The sequence below is a fragment of the Moschus berezovskii genome, chromosome 3, assembly GCF_049115385.1.
Source record: "Moschus berezovskii isolate FMDL1 chromosome 3, NW_MosBer_1.0, whole genome shotgun sequence".
Taxonomy (NCBI): domain Eukaryota; kingdom Metazoa; phylum Chordata; class Mammalia; order Artiodactyla; family Moschidae; genus Moschus; species Moschus berezovskii.
This window is the reverse complement of record NC_142462.1, coordinates 80,468,759-80,488,187: the sequence shown is the minus strand read 5'-3', so window position 1 is coordinate 80,488,187 and position 19,429 is coordinate 80,468,759. Positions and strand designations below refer to the sequence as shown.

The following is a 19,429-nucleotide window of genomic DNA, read 5'->3' as shown; positions in this document are numbered from 1 at the left end:
AAAATTAAATCTGCACTCCTGTCAAAATGTGTCATCAGCACACCCGGACACTTATCCCAGTTCATCATGCTCTCTGCAGAGTCGAGGTGGAAAGAATGCTGCAGCTCCCACTTGCGAGGCCTGGGAAGACCAGGTGTTTGGGAGGATCCGAACAACTGTTGTCCTGGGAGTGTTCTGCGGAGCCGACCGGGAATTCCACGGGAACCTCGGTGCTAGGAAAGCTAGTGTCCGTCCGTTTCCTCGGGTGTGAATCACCCTGGTTGGGCTGGGGGAACATGAAGGACCTCGTCAGCGCTGTAGAACCTGCCAAATACACATCAGAACCAGGGGCGTGTGTGTGGAGGGGGAGGAGGTACACCATCCGGAGGCTTTTCTTCGAGGTCTATTTATCCTTTGTGCCCCACGGCTGGTGGGTTCTTTGAATGTAAACTCTTGGAAAGGGCCGGGGGAGCCTCTTTCACGCCCAGGAGAGCCTCTTTCACGCCCAGGGGAGTATCTTGCTTGTCTGAAAATGCTGAATGACAGCGGCAATTTCGGCCTGGAAGGGCCGGTGCGGATTGGGTCTGGTGACCCTCTCGCAGGCGCGGCTCGGGGCCAGGACCGGGGACACCGTGATGAGCCGCGGAGCGCGGGCGGCGCCTCGGGCCCGGGCGCAGTCCGCGGGCGCTCGGAGGGGGCTCCACCTGGCCCCGGAGCCTCGGCCGGAGAGGCGGGGCCCGGCTTCCCGGAGGCGGCGGCGCCTCCTCGAGCCCGAACGCGCGCTCCCCGGCGTCCGGCGCACGCGCGAGGCCGGCAGGGAGCGCGCCCCGGCGGCGGCGGCGGCGGCGGGAGGAGGAGGGCGGCCGCGGGGAGCCCAGCCGCGCGCGCGGAGGTGGCGGCGGCGGCGGCGGCGACCTGAGCCGGGCGGAGTGGAGAGCGAGGGAGGGGGCGGAAGGAGAGGGAGGCGGAGGGGAGCGAGAGCCGCATTTCCAGTTCCCAACTACGAGCCGCGAGTTTGTAGATGGGGCTGCTCGGAGGCGCCTGCGGCTGAGAAAGAGCAGCGGCGGCGGGCGGAGAGGAGCGGCGGCGGCGCGGAGGAAGCCGAGGTGCGAGTCGGTGAGTTGCCGGGGCCCCCACGTCGCTCGGGTAACGGTCTCGCCGCGCGCCGCGCCGGGCCGGGCCGGGCGGGGGGCGCCCTGTTGCTCATCGCTTCGCGCCACGCGGGGACCCCGCCCCGCCCCCTCGGCACCTGGGCTCGGGCGGCGCGGGAGGGGCGCGCTCTGCCGGGCCCCCGGCTCCGGCGCTGCTGGCTGGCGCGCGGGCGGGCGGGCCGAGCGCGGCAACGTGTCTGGCCCATGCCGCCGCGCCCCGCTCTCCCCACGCGCTCCGCGGCGCGGCCGGGGCGGAGGCCGGGCTGGGGCTGGGGGCGCGGGGCCCCCTCGGGCCGCCGGCACCCTCTGCGGCGGGAGTGACGTTAAGACTTGAATGGAGAGCCGTGTTGGGGGCGGTTGTGGCCGTGACAGACACCTTCGGGGTCGGTCCCCAGCGGGGGCGGCTCTGGCCTCTCGCTGCCTCCCGAGCTGCGAGTTCTTTGGGGAGGAAGCTTTGGCCAAGTACTGCTGCCACTTCCGAGGCACGAGACTCCAGTTGTTTGGCCAGAGTGGTTGTGGGCCGAGCACAGGCTGCTCCGGAGGCGTTTGCGGCTGAGGCAGTGCTTTCCGATTCTGGGTACGTTGGTCTGGAACCAAAAAGGTGCTGGGGTTTTTTTGGGGGGGGGAGCAGGGGGTGCTTTTCTGGGCGAGGTGGCGGGCCAGGAGGGAGCCGATGGTCGGTGTGATGACAGGATGTGGATTGGTTGATGGGTGTTTTTTGCAGAAGGACTTTTTAACACTTTCTTGGGAGTTTCGTCTCAATTTCCCCAGCTCCTGAGGTTACAGCTGGAGATTCCATCCATTCAACTTCAGTCAGCTGGGGCATGTTAAGAAGGGTCGGGGGTAGGAGAGGAAGGTAATTGAAGGCTGATGGGGAAGCTCAGAAAATCACCGCATTACTTACAAACAGCCGGTTAAGGTCAAGCTAGCCACGTTTTACTCCTCTTCCATGCCTTTGGGGTTGGTTGAAATTTTACTTGATACTTTCTCAGTTGGTCGTCTTGTTATGTGGCTCTGAACATTTGAGGTGCGTTAAAATGCTCTTCAGTTGGCGTATGATTTAGCAGCCATTTCTTCCCGTGAAATCTTTCGAGTGGTCGTTCGAAAACTTCTGTTTGTCGACTGTTTTAGGTAAGGTAACACGCTGGTACCAATGCGGAGATAGTTGCGGTACGTTGGTGAAACGACGGACCTCACGGTAGTATTGTATCAGGCCTGATTATAGTCGAGTCTTCTGAGGCCTGATTACAGTAAACAGAGAACTTTTTTAGGTTGTGTCATTTTAAGGTCATCTGTATCTGAAATCTATCATATATTTAAATTCATGTTTTAAGTATACGTTGGCACAGTGTGTTACTTTTTAAGGTCTATGCTTCTTTTAGTTTAGGCTAGGGTTACATAATATACAAGTGGTAACATTTATAATGGCTCTGTTTTTGTCCTGTAGAGATGGCACACTAAATATGAAAAAAAAAAACATTCTGGGATGTGTTTGTCCTTTTCTAATTGATGCTACTCAGTTCCTTTTCCACTTGGAATTTCAAAATGAAATTTTTCTGTCTTTACTGGAAAGAAACTGGAACGCTGGAAAAATTGGGGGCTTACGCAAGTCTGGTAGCTCTGTATAAGACAGAATCATATTCTGTTGTTCTCTAGGCCAACTGTTGGATTTTTTTTCTTGACGAATCATATTTTTCTTAAACATTCGTGGGAGCAGTTTGCATTTTTCTTGAGTCCCATTTCAGGCTGAAATTGTTCCAGAAGACTGGTACTCTAGCTTCTTCCCCCACTCTCTCTTTTAAGCTTGGGATAACCAAGAAAACCATAATTGAGAGGCTCCGTGTATGTTATCTGTGCTCTGTTTTGAAATTTTAAGTTGTTTGTTTTTACTACCCCTTTGTAGAGTTTACCATTTAATAATGGATGATTAGCAGAAGACCACCGAGATTTTAATTAAACACCCTTCACATTTTTGACATCCAAACTTTGTTAAAAGTGAGTCATAGCAGCATATTTTTGCTGAGAGTTACAAATAATACAGGGTTGCTGCTGCTGCTAAGTCGCTTCAGTCGTGTCCGACTCTGTGCGACCCCATAGACGGCAGCCCACCAGGCTCCGCCGCCCCTGGGGTTTTCCAGGCAGGAACACTGAAGTGGGTTGCCATTTCCTTCTCCAGTGCATGAAAGTGAAGTCGCTCAGTCATGTCTGACTCTTAGCGACCCCATGGACTGCAGCCCACCAGTCTCCTCCGTCCATGGGATTTTCCAGGCAAGAGTACTGGAGTGGGTTGCCATTGCAACCACAGGGTTAGGGGCGGTCAAAGGCTGCTGCTGCTGCTAAGTCACTTCAGTCGTGTCCGACTCTGTGTGAGCCCAGAGATGGAAGCCCACCAGGCTCCCCCGTCCCTGGGATTCTCTGGGCAAGAACACTGGAGTGGGTTGCCATTTCCTACCTAACTATAAAAACACTAAGATAATAAATATTAAAATGGGCAAGAGAACCCATTTGTACTTTTTGTGTCACTTGCTGTATTATAAATTACCTAGTTAGGCGGCTTTATAAAAAGAGTATCTTGCAAGTTAGACTTAGGTTTTTAGCACTGGTGATAATTTTCTTTACAAGATGATTGATTTGGTAAGTGACCAAATTTGTATCAGAACTTCATTCAGGTAGATGTGGTTGACTTGCAATGGATGTCCTGATATTTGTTTCAGGAGGGATGAACACCTCCCCATTAGATAAAATACTTGGCTATTTGAGGATATTATTAAATTATTCCTAAAAAAAGAATGTACTGAGAAAAAAGAACCTATAGGTTCTTTCCTTCGCAAAAGTAGTGTTCACATTTATGAATAACATAAGAGCAGAAAAGCATATGAGGTCTCTCTACGGATATGGTGCTAGCATTGAATTAAAGATTTGATTTCTTCTCTGTAGGTACCAGATTCTGCATAGATTGTTTTTGGTCAGTCTTAAGAGAAGCTGCAGTGATTTTCTCACTCTTCCAGTTATTTGTATGTGACCACTGGGGGGAGACTTCACAATTTAGGTTGATGGTATCCCTCTCTCTGCTGCTGCTGCTGCTAAGTCACTTCAGTGCGACCCCATAGACGCCAGCCCGCCAGGCTCCCCCGTCCCTGGGATTCTCCAGGCAAGAACACTGGAGAGTGGGTTGCCATTTCCTTCTCCAATGTGTGAAAGTGAAGTTGCTCAGTCATGTCTGACTTGTAGTTACCCCGTGGACTGCAGCCTACCAGGCTCCTCCGTCCATGGGATTTTCTAGGCAAGAGTACTGGAGTGGCTTGCCATTGCCTTCTCCTGGGCACTTTGCCCAACTACTGAAAACGTGTTGAGGAAGATGCACTTAGAATCGAGTCCTGATCAAGGTGTCTAAATCACTTTTATTTCTTTAACTCTCACCACACTCAAAAAGTACCTCTCTTTATAGATTGTGTTTTTAACAGTTTACTTTTTGGTCTACTGTTACATGGACTAGCTAAACATGTAACACAGTGAAAGAAGAGATTCATGAATACATTAGAGCTTTCAAAGATCTGACTTTACTGATATTAATCTTAGAAGCAGTGCAGGCTTAATTACTTGCTTTGTGTACATAGGAATTAGCTGTCTGGAAAAATCTGGAGAGAATATCACTCTTCTCTGAGGTGTACTGTAGCCTAACCTCTTTAAACTGGTTGGTCTCTTATTTTAAAAAGCTTTCAGAGGGAAAGTTATTGAAGCATCCTTTGTGCTTAATTTCACCACAAAGGGGAGGTTTCTCCTTTATTACAGTAATAGAGATAAGACCAAAACTTGTAGCTTTGTTGACCATTAAGCTGAAGCTATTCTCAAGAGGTACAATAAAGTCAGGAAAAACTCTAGTTTCCAGTCTTCTCTTCTAACAGTATTTAACTTTGTTAGTGTCCAATTCAGTAATAACTCAACAAAGGACTTTATAGTAGCTTATAAAGAACTTAAATTCTTCTTGAAATCTTGATTTTAGTAGATTTATTCACTGTATAATGAGTAGGATAGAATTTGGAGTAGTTTCTATCACCTTTCCTAGTTTCTTCATTTTTACTATGGCTTCAGATTTTTTTTTTTCTTAAAAAAATTTCATAACTAGAATAAGAGATATTTTCTGCTGAGGAAATGCAGATTCCTGGCCAACCTCAACATTGTGTTTAATACTTGGGGAGTAATTTCTAATGGTCTGCAAAGCAAAATGAGAAAGACAATGTAGTTTTTCATAAAGACAATGTAGATTTTCAAATCCTTTCCTCTGCCTACTACTTCCTATAACGGTCTGATTCCTACTTACTTTACTGACGTACAGCTTTTCCTCTTAGATGAGTTGCTCCTTTGCCACTTCTCTAGCATTCTCTCTTGTTCACTGTTTTCCATCTACCCAAGGCGTGTGTGCTCTGTCATGTCTGACATGTTGTGACCTCATGGACTGTAGTCCACTAGGCTCCTCTGTCCATGGAATTTTCCAAGCAAGAATACTAGAGGAGGTTGTCATTTCTTTTCTCCAGAGGATCTTCCTGACTGAGGGTTCGAACCTGAGTGTGTTTTGTCTCCTGCGCTGGCAGACGGATTCTTTATCACTGCTCTGCTTGGGAAGCCCATATTCCATCTGCACGGCCCTTCTCTTCTCACCTCAGAAATGCTATGGCTTGTTCCTGACTTAGGTCTGTTCCCTTAGTCTGGAATTGCCTTAAAACGTGACACAATGCCTCCTTTTCATCATTTCAGTTCAATAACTTCTGTTTCAGTTCAGTTACTTTCTCGGATAAGCATTACTGTGAACCACCCTGTCAGAATGGCACCATCCTCATTTCCCCTTATCCCATTCCTTTTTTTTTTTTTTTGCAGATTGTTTATCATATCTGACTTTGTTTTTTATATTATTTTGTTATCTGTATACTCTCATTAGAATGCAAACCCCATTAGAATAGTGGTTTTTATCTCTTTTGTCTTTAACAGTATATTCCAAGAACTTAGACTAGTTCCTGGCACACAACTATCATAAATATCCCTTTTAAAAAATCTGAGGTTCTATTCCTCCTGAGGCTTTGGGGTTAAAGTGTTCCTTTATGAAGTGATATGAGAGTTGTAATAAGTATGCCACTTTTGGCTGTAAGTTATAGAAATCCATTCTAACTGGTATTGGTATGAACAGAAAGTGAGATTTACTGTAAAGATAGATGCAGGAGTGTCTAAAGGAATCCCAGGGTTGGGACTCTGGAACTCCAGTGCCAGCGGAACGTACTTCATCTCTTCTGAACTCCAGTGCCAGCGGAACATACTTCATCTCTTCTGTTTACTCTTCGCTGTGCATTTGTTCCATGTTTTCTAATGCTGTGGAGGACGACTTCCTAGTCCTCTTAATAGAAGATATGGCCCCCAGTGGCTCCTAAAATTTCCCTATTTCTGGGCCCAGCAGGAAATAGATTTCTCTAGCACCCAAATACATGGCAAAACAGTGAGAAACTTAATCTTGGGGGGAGGGTTCCAAAATCACTGCAGATGGTGACCACAGCCATGAAATTAAAAGACGCTTGCTCCTTGGAAGAAAAGCTATGCGCAACCTAGACAGCATATTAAAAAGCAGAGACATTACTTTGCCAACCAAGATCCATCTAGTCAAAGCTATATTTTCTAGTAGTCATGTATGGATGTGAGAGTTGTACCATAAAGAAAGCTGAGCACCGAGGAATTGATGCTTTTGAACTGTGGTGTTGGAGAAGACTCTTGAGAGTCCCTTGGACTGCAGGGAGATCCAACCAGTCCATCCTAAAGGAAATCAGTCCAGAATATTCATTGGAAGGACTGATGCTGAAGCTGAAAATCCAGTACTTTGGCCACCTAATAAGAAGAGCTGACTCATTGAAAAAGACCCTGATGCTGGGAAAGATCGAAGGCGGGAGGAGAAGGGGTCACCAGAGGGTGAGATGGTTGGACGGCATCACTGACTCAATGGACATGAGTTTGAGCAAGCTCTGAGAGCTGGTGATAGACAGGGAAGCCTACTGTGCTGCAGTTCGTGGGGTTGTAGTGTTGGACACAACTGAGCAACTGAACTGAGCACTGATCCCTTCCCTGTTCAACAAACTGTACCACATTGTTAGAATTTGGTTTTACTTGTGTACATCCTGTTCATTTGAAATAGGATTGGGCAGTCAACCCAACTAGGTGTCCCAATGACAATTCATTTTCACTCTTGACCACTCTGCAAAAGGCTGGCTTCCCTTCTTTTAAATTTTGCTGGTGTATGAAGTTGGAAGATCTGGAAAACATTGTCCTAGGTTTATATGAAAGAAATGTCCTTTCATGGAAGGAATTTACCATTTGGTTGAGGATAATAATAAATGCACACATAAAGGAAAGAAACAATAGAGTGGCATGGTGATAATGCAGGAACTGAGAAAAACATTTGCAACTTGTATTATAAATGAAAAGCTAACTTCCTTAATATATAAAGAGTACATGCAAATTGATAAGAAAATGACCAGCCATAAAGTGGGCAAAGATCATGAACAGATAATTCAGAGAAAGGAACTTCAAATGGTTCTTATGTGTATATATCAAGATATTCAACCTCACATACAGTGAAAATATCAAAAATTAAAGCTACGAGATAATATTTTTGCCTATTAGATTGACAGATCAAAAAAGTTTAATATATGAAAGTTTTCATTTTATATTGGAGTATAGTTGATTAACAGTGTTATATTTCAGGTATATGGCAGAGTGATTCAGTTATACATGTATCCTTTTTCAAGTTCTTTCCCATTTAAGTAATTAGGTGTTATACGTAGGTCCTTGTTGGTTTTCTGATACTAGGTTTTGAAGAGGCTAGAAACTAACATATTCGCATGCACTGCTGGTAGAAATATAAATTAATAGTATTTGATGTGATTGAAATGTCTGAAAAGTACTAAGATAAATAGAAATACCTGAGAATATGCATTAAATACCTGAGACATGCTGGACTGGATGAAACACAGACTGGAATCAAGGTTGCCGGGAGAAATATCAATACCTCAGACATGCAGATGACACCACACATAGTGGCAGAAAGTGAAGAAGACCTAAAGAGCCTCTTGAAAGTGAAAGAAGAGAGTGAAAAAGCTGTCTTAAAACTCAACATTCAGAAAACTAAGATCATGGCATCTGGTCCCATCACTTCATGGCAAATAGTTTTGGAAACAGTGATAGACTTTATTTGGGGGGGCTCCAAAACCACTGCAGATGGTGACTGCAGGCATGAAATTAAAAGATGCTTGCTCCTTGGAAGAAAACCTATGCCCAGCCTAGACAGCATGTTAAAAAGCAGAGACATTACTTTGCCAACAAAGGTCCATCTAGTCAAAGCTATGGTTTTTCCAGTAGTCATGTATGGATATGTGAGATGGACCATGAAGAAAGCTGAGCACCGAAGAATTGATGCTTTGAACTGTGATGTTGGAGAAGACTCTTGAGAGTCCCTTGGACTGCAAGGAGATCCATCCAGTCCATCCTAAAGGAAATCAGTCCTGAATATTCATTGGAAGGACTGATGCTGAAGCTGAAACTCTGACTACCTAATGTAAAGAACTGACCTATTTGAAAAGACCCTGATGCTGGGAAAGAGGGAAGGTGGGAGGAGCAGGGAACGACAGAGGATGAGATGACTGGATGGCATCACTGACTCAGTGGACGTGAGTTTGAGTAAACTCCAGGAGTTGGTGATGGACAGGGAGGCCTGGAGTGCTGCAGTCCATGGTGTCACAGAGTCAGACATGACTGAGCGACTGAACTGAACTGATGCATAAATTGCTGTAGGTGTTATGGGAGAGGGAATAACTTATCCGAACACTAACTTGTATCGCTTTATTTTTTTTCTCTTTAATCATGAAATAAGCCCAGGCTAGGCTTCACTTTCACTTTTCACTTTCACACATTGGAGAAGGAAATGGCAACCCACTCCAGTGTTCTTGCCTGGAGAATCCCAGGGATGGGGGAGCCTTGTGGGCTTCCGTCTATGGGGTCACACAGAGTCGGACACGACTGAAGTGACTGAGCAGCAGCAGCAGCAGGCTCCAGCAAAATCTCTGCCCCTCTCCCCTACAAGACACACACAGGAGATTGCTTTTAGGATCATAATTAATTCCCCTTTTCAGATCACCTCTTCATCCTCCCTAGTATGGGTGAAGTTTGTTTCTAAATCAGTGAGATTTCCATTAACCTTGTATCTTTTCAGAGACTTGTACTTTGTTAGCTACTTAGTAATTCTCAAGGAAAGATTGAACTGAATAGTGCTTAGCTTAAGAGTTTTTTATAACTACTTCATAATTTTATGTTTTTGGAAATAATTTGTAAAAAAATTATTTAGAATTTCACTTAATATATGTACTTAGGATTTTATTACAATAAATGGCCATAGAACACTTTTGTAAGTTGTTTATTTATATAGTATGTTAATAGAGCTTTACTTTTACATGGTTCCTTTGCTCTGTAAAATATTTTTAGATCTTTATTGTGTTGGAGAAATGTGGAAAGAGGAGGGTGGGCAACTGAAATGCCTGGATCTTTTCTAGAAAATTTCATGAGAAACTATGAAGAAGGTGACTGAGCAGATCAGGGGCCATATGCTTAGGAAAGGAAAAGGAAAGAGTGAAGGATTTACAGAAAGTCTCGTGGAACCTGGAGGGGCTACGTCTTAGGAGGAGTTTTAACCAAGGAAAGTGCTGTCAATAAAGTTGAATGCATACTTTGAGAATACGTTATATACTTTATAACACTTTAATTCTGTAGGTCTTCTGCCATGAGTTGACTCTGATACAGGGGTTCTCTACCTAAGCGGCTTGTCAGAATCCTTTAGAGTTATGTCTAACCAAAGGATTCTAGTTTAGTATGTCTGGTGTGGGGCCAGAGCATGTTTACATTTTGAAAATCCCCAAGAGTCAATATTTGTGAAATAATCCACTTTATAAAATATTCTCTTCAACAACCAAATCAATCAACATAGCTTTTTAGGGTCCTTTAGTTTAACTAATCTCAGAAGGGCTTCCCTGATGGCTCAGATGGAAGAGAATCTGCCTGTAATGTGAAGGACCCAGGTTTGATCCCGAGGTTGGGAAGATCCCCTGGTGAAGGGAATGGCAACCCACTCCAGTATTCTTGCCTGGAGAATTCCATGGACAGATGGTACAGTCCATGGGGTCACAAAGAGCCGGACATGACTGAGCGATGTAACACACATACAACCTCAGAAAATCTGTCTTACGTTGGTCTCTACTTTGGCCAGATTGGTAGCTCTGTAAATTATCTGACTGATTTCCATTGCTCTGCCCACTTTCATTGTCTCCCCTTCTTTACCTACTTGTTTCTTCTGCTCAAAAATGTTGAAGCTTGCCTCCCCCAAGAAGCTGTCTTGGCTGGTCTCATCCACAGTTGATCTTTCCAGTACAGGACAGATTATAGCACAACTTTGACACAGCTGGTAAATACACATCTTAAGAGGGGCTGATTGGTGTGTTTTCACTGTTGAGTCTTGTGCATGTATTCCCATTTTACTGTTTGAACATCCTTAGTTTTTCCTTTTGCTACCAAGAGCTTGAAGCTTATACGTAGCTGGCTGAATATCGATAATGGCATCAACTATATTTTTGAATGCTTACTATGTTTCAGGAACTTTTCTGAGTGTTCTCCACACATTATCTCTTTTGCTCATCAGCAGTTTTTTAAAAATCAAATTAAAACCCTTATATGATTGTGCTAGTTTCCTTGGCTGCTGTAACAAATTGCCATGAACTTGAAAACGAAAGTTTATTCTCTCACAGTTTTGGAGGCCCCGTGTCTGAAGTCAGTATCAGTGGGCCAAAATCAGGGTGCTCCCTCCAAAGGCTCTAGAAGAGACTATGTTCCTTGCTTCTTCCACAGTTTGGGGCCTGCCAGAATTCCTTTTCTTGTAGTTGCATCACTCCAGTCTTCAAAGGCAGAATTTCAAATCTCCCTCAGCTCTCTTCTTCTCATCACCTTTTCCTGTGTGTGAGCAAAAAAGAGAGAAACCTCTCATTGCCTCTCTCTTATAAGGACACATATGATGGCATTTGAGCTCCCCTTTGCTCCAAAATAATCTCCCTGTCACAGGATCCTTAATCACATCTGCAAAGACCCCTTTTCCAAATAATGTAACATTCACCGGTTTCAAGGATTAATACATGGATGTTTTTTAGGGGACCATTATTCGACCTACCACTTTGATAATTCAGAGGAGGAGGACTGGTAAAAGTCTTTTTCCTATCCTCATTCCTCTCCGTATCAGCGTTTCTTATCCAGAGACGGTTTTATTGCCCTCTCATCACTCCCTCAGGGACATCTGGCTGTCGTAACTGGGAGGGGGTTGCTGTTGGCCTCTGTCAGATAGAGGCCAGGGATGATGCTGCCAACAATGCACAGGGTGGGCCATCCCTCACAGTTATCCAGCCAGAATATCATAGTGCCAGGGCTGAAAAACCTTGTGCTATACGTAACTATTACAAATAGTTTCCTGCATATCATTCCTGAAAAAAAATATTATCTAGCACATGAGTAAAGCCCTCTGATATGATTTGATTATGTCTGGTGGTAGGTTTTTGGTTAAGTGAAGAGTCATAATAAATGACTCACATATACCTTAAATAACATTTTCACTTTCAAAATATAAATACACATGCACACACTAACATTTTCTTTGAGTATGTGTCTTTTGAGTGGAGCTCTGGGTCAATATTCTTATAGAAACTTGCTCTAGCTTTGGAGCAAGAACTTAAAAGTTTGTGGAGGAATCTGAGTGTAGGATCCTTATAGTGTTTTATGACTCCCCAATTGTTTATGGTTGACATACACTTAATTATACAGCAATTTGGATTTTTTTGTATTCTTGTTTTGTCACTTGCTTTCTTTGGATCTCTCCAAAGCACTCAATTTGGCTTTCATATAAAGAACAATATGACTCTGGTGGTCTTGTATCAAACATAATATATATATAGTGTGTGTGTATAAAGAAATCTTTGTTTTGTACAGAAAAGAATTGCTCTAACATATTGCAAATACTTCTTCCAGTTGTAGCTTACTTAAATAGTTTCTCATGTGATATAGTGAGAGCTAATTTCATAGTTACTTTCAGATTTTTGGAAGTTTTAGAAAACTTTGTTTTAATACATATTTAATATAATATAAAAATATTATATTTTTAACATAATAGTGTTTATAAATTATATGATATTGCATAAATAGTTTGTTGCTGTTCATATTAATGCTTGATTTACTTTTCATTAACTGCCACACATATTATTTGGTGTTTTGCTTAGTAGCAAAATATTATCAGTTTCTTATGTAGTTAAATAGCACAATTTTGAAATTGGGTATTTTATTATTTTCTTACTCAGCAAGTGAATTAGGGATGTGGATTGTAATTCCAGTTTTTGTAACTTCCATCTCTTTTACTTTGTCCAGGACACAGAGCTCTGTGTGGTACAAATAATAAGCTTGTTGGTAGATCCTGGTATTACTGTTGAACTGGATATATTGATACCTCATCTCTAAAATAGGGGTTGTAATACTTACATTGTAGGGTTTGTGTAAGATTTTAATTGGATAATAAATAAAAAGTGTCTAGCACAGAGTCTGGGACAGTCAGTAAATGTCAGTATCCTTTCTTTCTCTTACTGTTTGATATAGTGTTAAATGTTCAGTGGATATTTGTTAAATAAACATATTTTCAGTTGCCTTAGCTTGATTCATTTTTTCACATTTTTCTTTCCAGGGTAAGAACTGTGTCTCACTTAGTAAATATTTTTTAGAAGAATTTCACTTTTAAAGTAGTCCAATAAGTTATGTGCTGTTAACTAAAGTTACTCTTATTTTTATATGACATTTCAGTGTGTTTACAAAGGCAAGTTAAATATTAGGTGGAAAGATGACTATGTGACCTCAAAGATTCCTTCCAACATGATCTAAAATTTTTATAAAATTCACACAATCCTGAATTTTCTTTCCGCTCTGCCCCTAAAATCTAAAGAAGTTAATGTGTTTGAAAATATATCATTTAGTTGGGAATGAAGAAAATAACCATATTTGTTATATGTTCATAATGGTTCCTTACCATATAATAGGAATTCTTTAGTCTTTGGGATGAGTGTCACTGTCTTCAAGTGGATTTGTCTTTTTATTTTACCTAGAATATGTATGTCTGTCTACATATAACGAAATATTTAAGGGAAGTTTCATTTTATGTAAAGTTATTTGCCTTTTTATTCATCTATTAAATATCCTTCTACCTGAGATTTTGGTATACTTGGGTAAGTATACTGAGTAATTTAGGTAGCTGAGTAAAAAGAAATTTAATTCATTTAAGTTGCTTATTTTAGAAATTAAATGATAGTCATGCATGATTTTATATAAGTTGACTCAGGTGTTTTCTGTTTTAAACTGCTAATTGTCATTTGTAATCGGGGATAAATGAAAAAAATTAAGCCACATTTTTTAAGAAGGTTGAAACACTGTATGAGGCAAATGGGCAAAGCCATCAATCACAGTATGCCCTCACCATCCTTAGCACTGGGTTCTTGAAAACCCCAAGGCAGAGATATTTTCCCTGAAGGAATTTAAGCTGTTACAGGGGATGTCAGGCCAAGGAGTCAGAAATTGTGAGTGAACACTTAAGAAATCTTATAGGCTTTTAATGTCCTCCCAATTAAAGCATTAGCTATATCAAATTATCAGCATTTTATGCAGTTTCGAAATATCGGGTATTAGTTTCGCCTACTTTCTTCAAAGAAATGTTTCAGGATTTCCAGTCTTGGGGTTGGTGGGAAACAGGAAATGCTTCATAATTCATAAGAAGCAATTTTTAAGGTATCTTATTCAGAGCCTTTCTTATTTTCACTTAAAGGTTACAAACTTGTTTTAGAGAGAGCATAACTTGGATATTTGAGATTAAAAAATAAGCTTTTAATAACCTTTATTTGACTTGCTCGCTATAGCCAAGTGGGTATTTATAGTCCTCTCCAGCTCTGGTAACCTCATGCCAGTTCACGTCAGAACGTGACATAGTGGAACACTGGTGTGACTGATGGCCCTTCTGTTCTCATCTTTGTTCTCTCCTTCCCAGCACACTGTCATTCTAGATCGAAGGCTGGAGACGTGTTTTGTCTCTGTTTCTTTCTATCTCTTTCAGCAGGGCCCTGCAAATATCGTCTACTCCTACTCTGCCATCTCTTTTTTTCTCTTCCATCTTCCAAATGTGCAGTTCCCTCTTTCCCAAAAATTATCTCCAGAAACATCAACTTAGAATTGGTTACACTCTAGAAATGTTTACCAGAAGGAAATCCATGAATATGTGTATATACTGGAATTTCACATAGTAAAAAAGTTTTTTGAGGGAAGAAACGGTCTTTGTATCCCCTCAGCCAAGCATTGGCCCATGAGCTCAGGCAGTGCTTAGTATTTATTATTGAACAAATTAGGAAACTTCAGAAGTTGGCACATAAGTAATGGTTTATCATGTGTGGCACTGTAAATTCTGAGATAGATTAAGAAAAGAAATTCTTATCTGTAGAGGGGGACTTGCTACTCATTTGATTGGATTAATTTTGAGAAAAGTCTTAAGATGGGTTTAGTTCTAAAACTTTGATTATAAAAAAGCAAGAATTGGGTCATCAGTTGGTGAGGTATTGAATAGCTAAGAAAAAACGAATATTTTGGGGTGAGGTAACATGAATGAAGGCATTTAGGTGGGAATGAGATGTGTGGTTGTAAGTATAGGAAGTAAAAAGATCAGTGTGGTTAGGACAGAGAGTTTGTATTAGAGAATAGAGGAATTCAGTTGAATCAATGAAAACCTCAATTTTTAAAAGAAATGTAAGCATTTCCAGATGGCAGAAAGCCCTATTTTTCTAATGCAGTATTGTCATTAAAATGATAATTTAACATGAGCTGTGTGATAGTCTTACAACCGAGTGGATTACAGTGAAGAAAAGAACAGTAGGAGAAGCCTTGCAGTGGTAATTTAAAGGTGAAGCCGCGAGAGCTTGGAAGACAGAGGTGGCAGAGAAAATGGGGAGTAAAAGATGAATATATTAATAGTGAAATTGTGAATTCACTGTGGCCAGTTAAATGCAATACAGAGGTATTTTGAAGTTTTCAAGGGATTCCTAGGCAAAGGACAGTTCCTGGATTTTTCAGAGTTTGGGGATCTTTTCCCAAGATAAGCCTTGTTCTTGTTTCAAAAGGTTCATTTAGTTTCTTATTTTTAAATAAGTTGTTATATTCTTTAGATTTCAGTAGGCTGTTCTCAACCATATTTGACCTTTTTCATTATCAAAGGATAAAAAAGTTCTTTTGAGACTACTTACTTGGATATTAATAAGTCAAACTTTATTTGGACTTTCACGGTATACTGTTAACTTTCAAAAGGAGGGTATTTACTGTAATGATAATTGAGGTGCTGTGTGGGTGCTGTCATGGAAAAAGAGGGACAGAGGAACTAAAAACTAAGAAAAGGGGAAACTTAGAAAATCAAGACACTGGTAGTACTGAGGAAGATGATAAAAATATTAAACCAGAAATATTAAATTTTAAAAGCGCTCAAGTACCTGAAAAATACTTCAAACAGTGTTAGAAGTTGTGGGGAAGTATGAGAAGTCAAATATGAGAAATACGAGAAATCAAAAAAGATTTGACTTTCATTATCAGAGAGCATATATAAAGTATGGTCATGGGTCTTCCTCTCTGACATTTTTTTAATTAACCAAAAAGAAGAAAAAAACTGTATAGCAAATACCTCTTACAGCCATGCCATGATCATAATTTCTCTGAAAGTGAAAGTCATTCAGTTGTGTCCGACTCTGTGACCTCATGGACCATACAGTCCATGGAATTCTCCAGGTCAGAGCCTTTCCCTTCTCCAGAGGATCTCCCCAACCCAGAAATCAAACTGTGGTCTCTTGCATTGCAGGTGGATTCTTTACCAACTGAGCTATGAAAGCCAAATTAATATGAGACATTTACTGGGTGATCAAGAAGAGTGAGGTGATTTTGATGGTAGAAGTATCAAACTTTATTAGCTTGATTCACATTGTTTAGAATATAACATTGATGCTTTAAGGGGACAGTTTTTGCCTCCTGCCGGGTATTTGGTAATATCTGAAGATTTTTGGTTGTCACAGTTCGGATGGGGGGTGCTTATTAGCATCTAGTGGGTAGAGCAAGGATGCTACTGAACAACTCATAGGACAGACCCCCCATAACAGAGCCCAAAATGCCATTAGTGCCTAGATTGAGTAGCCCTGGGGTATAGGAGTAAGCAGTTTTTCCCTGGGCAATTTTAAAGACCTGTGTCAATTTATTATTTCTTTTTTTTGCAAGTCTGACCAGGTATTGCCTTCTGTTAATGCACTTTCTTCCCACAGGTTACAATACACTTGTCACTGTTTTCTTTACTGTGTTCATATCCTCAGGCTAGTTCTTGGGCTTCCCAGGTGGCGCTAGGAATGCTGGTGGCTCAGAGGGTAAGGAGTCTGCCTGCAGTGTGGGAGACCCGGGTTTGATCCCTGGGTTGGGAAGATGCCCTGGAGAAAGGAATGGCAATTCACTCCAATATTCTTGCCTAGAGAATTCCATGGACAAGGAACCTAGTGGCTACAGTCCATGGGGTTGCAAAGAGTCGGACATGACTGAGCAGTTACACTTTCTTTCCCAGGTGGCTCACTGGTAAAGAATCTGTCTGCCAATACAAGGAGCTGCAAGAGATACAGGTTTGATCCCTGGGTTGGGAACATCCCCTTGGAGAAAGAAATGGCAATCCCCTCTAGTATTCATGCCTGGAAAATTCCATGGACAGAGAAGCCTGACAAGCTACAGTCCAAGGAGTCGCAAAGAGTTGGACATGACTGAGCACATGCATCTTGGATACTTTGATTAGATGTACTTTGATTTCCAAATTCTGAGGGCCTTATGATATAATTTCTTAAGTACTTTCTTTTGTAAGAAGATTTTTTCATGTGCTTCAGGTCCTAGGTCTGGGTTGCGCTAGTTCTTGAGTCCAGGTTTTATTCTAGTGATGTTTAAATCTTCTAGTGATGTTTAAATGTTCTCATTTTTTTATGCAAGGTATTTTTTTTTAACATTATTTAAAACTGTTTTAATGTTTCTTTTGTGTGTGTGTGTGTGTGTGCATGCATGCACACATGCTCAGTTGTTCAGTTTTGTCTGACTCTTTGGGAGTTTATAGACTGTAGCCTGCCAGGCCCCTCTGTCCATAGGATTCTCCAGGCAAGAATATTGGAGTGGGTTGCCATGCCCTCCTCCAGGGCATCTTCTCGACCCAGAGATCAGACCCACATCTCCTGCATTGCAGGCAGATTCTTTGCCACTGAGCCACCTGGATATACAAGTTTATTTAAATGAAATACTTAACTCCTGGAAAAGCTGTGTAGGAGTTGTTTCTTTTAGAATGATTTTATCCCTGCTTATAGATAAAGATTGCCATACCTACAACATTACATTTAACAGCTGCATACAAAAAGGTATTTTAAAAGGTATTATAATTATAATGGCTTTATAATGATAAGTGAAAACATTAAGAACCAATTTTTTTCCCTAACCTACCTCAATTTGATGTTGATTTAAACATATTGATCATTTAGTAAAGTACAAGTGCCATATGCATGTGTATACACTGACCCTTGAAGGACATGGTAGATGGTGGGATGGAGGGGGGGAATATGTGGCTAATTTATTGTTGGCCCTCTGTATCTAGAGTTCCTTGGTACCTGTGAATTCAACCAACCACGGATTGGGTAGTACTGTAGTATTTACTGCTGAAAAATACCCACGTTTAAGTGGTCCTACACAGTTCAAAGCCCGGTTGTTCAAGGGTCAGCTGTACTAGCTACTCTGTGTATGAAAAGAATAGGGAGGGAAAGCAAAAGTGCAGAGCAATTATGTAGTAGTCAGGATGTGGTGGATCCATATTGTGTTTATGGGTCTGTGTGTGTGTTGAAAATTTATCTCTGAGAAGTGAAGTTCTGGAGTAAGTGTAGGTTTGTGTTTTGGTTTTTTGTAGTAAATATTTTCTGTCTACTTCTAGCATCTATCACTTATGTCTTAATCTTCCATTTTCATCTGTGCAGATGTTTTGTTAACTGGCCTTCCATCAGTGTAAAACTGATCTGCCTCATTGACCTGTTCGAGACATTCACTTGTCTATTAAGTGACATATTCTGGAACTGCACAACAGAAGCATCTACCCCACTGCTTCAAACGTGCATACTTATTGCTTTGAATCTTGACTCCTTCCTTGGGTGTCTGTCAGCCGTGGAGAGCATTGCAGTTGCAGCTGCTGCCTCACAAAAGAGGTTTGGGGTCCTCACTGCATAAGCACACAGCCAGCATCAATAACTCTATTTTAATTCAGGAGATGTTTTAGCTAAGAAATATTTAAATGCTTGCAGAGACTGCTCTTCTGAGTCTAAGAATTCCAGGGTAGTCTGATGCACTGCGTTTATCCTTGGTGTGCTGAACAACCCACTTTATCTGGTGTTGACTGATAAACAGGACAGCTCTCCCTCTCGTTACTTATTTATATAAACTTTTAATTTTTGAAAATTTTAATCTTAATGATAAGCAATTAAAATAACACAGAAGGATGAATGTACAATGAAAGTTTAAAATTTTTCTGTTCCCAGTCTTACTTCATGGAGTTATTCATTGATAACAGTTTCGAATTGAGTCATATCAGTAAAGTATTTCTCAACAATCGGTGTTTGGCATTTTTGGCAGCACTGTACTTTGTCATGTGGGATTGTGCTGAACACCACTTAGTGTTCAGTGCCCCTGTTCTCTGCCATAGATTTTGAGGTATGAAAGATGCCTTCACACGTTTCCAAATGCTCTTGGGGAGGGGAATGCTACTGGTCCTGGGTGAGAGTATTGTAAAGTTTAAAATTACACTGTGTATCTTAGAAAATATGTCTGTTTTTTCAACTTTATTGACTCTGCTATGAAAGAACAATATTTAAGCACACATGCACTTCTCATGGGAGGCCCAGAAAAAAATTCACTTGGGAAGAACTGTGCTTACTACTAATGGCTTAGATTACTATGGTTTTTCAGTCTTAACTGCTTTTCCTTATGACAGTATCACTATTGTGTTCTCAGTTACCTGTCTTTTTTTTCTTTTCTCCTCTTGAGTGTTTGTGTGTGTGTGTGTGTGTGTGATTTTTCAAATGGCCAGTTCATGCTTGGTTGGATTTTATTCAGGGGATTCT

At 41.6% G+C, this 19,429-nt stretch overlaps 1 protein-coding gene across 7 annotated transcripts in view; it reads left to right on the top strand.

Moving 5' to 3' along the window:
• Positions 1-895: 895 nt before the first annotated feature.
• Positions 896-19,429, top strand: part of PALS2 (protein associated with LIN7 2, MAGUK p55 family member) — a 138,814-nt gene continuing 120,280 nt past the window's right edge. For 3 of the 7 annotated variants that reach the window (XR_016037048.1, XM_055421011.2, XM_055421012.2), the window contains exon 1: positions 898-1,095. The gene's annotated coding sequence lies outside the window, so the exon portion shown is untranslated. Of the gene's footprint in view, positions 1,096-1,465; positions 1,708-19,429 lie in introns of those variants that run through there. The other 4 variants (XM_055421017.2, XM_055421014.2, XM_055421016.2 and 1 more) reach the window with 4 other exon arrangements.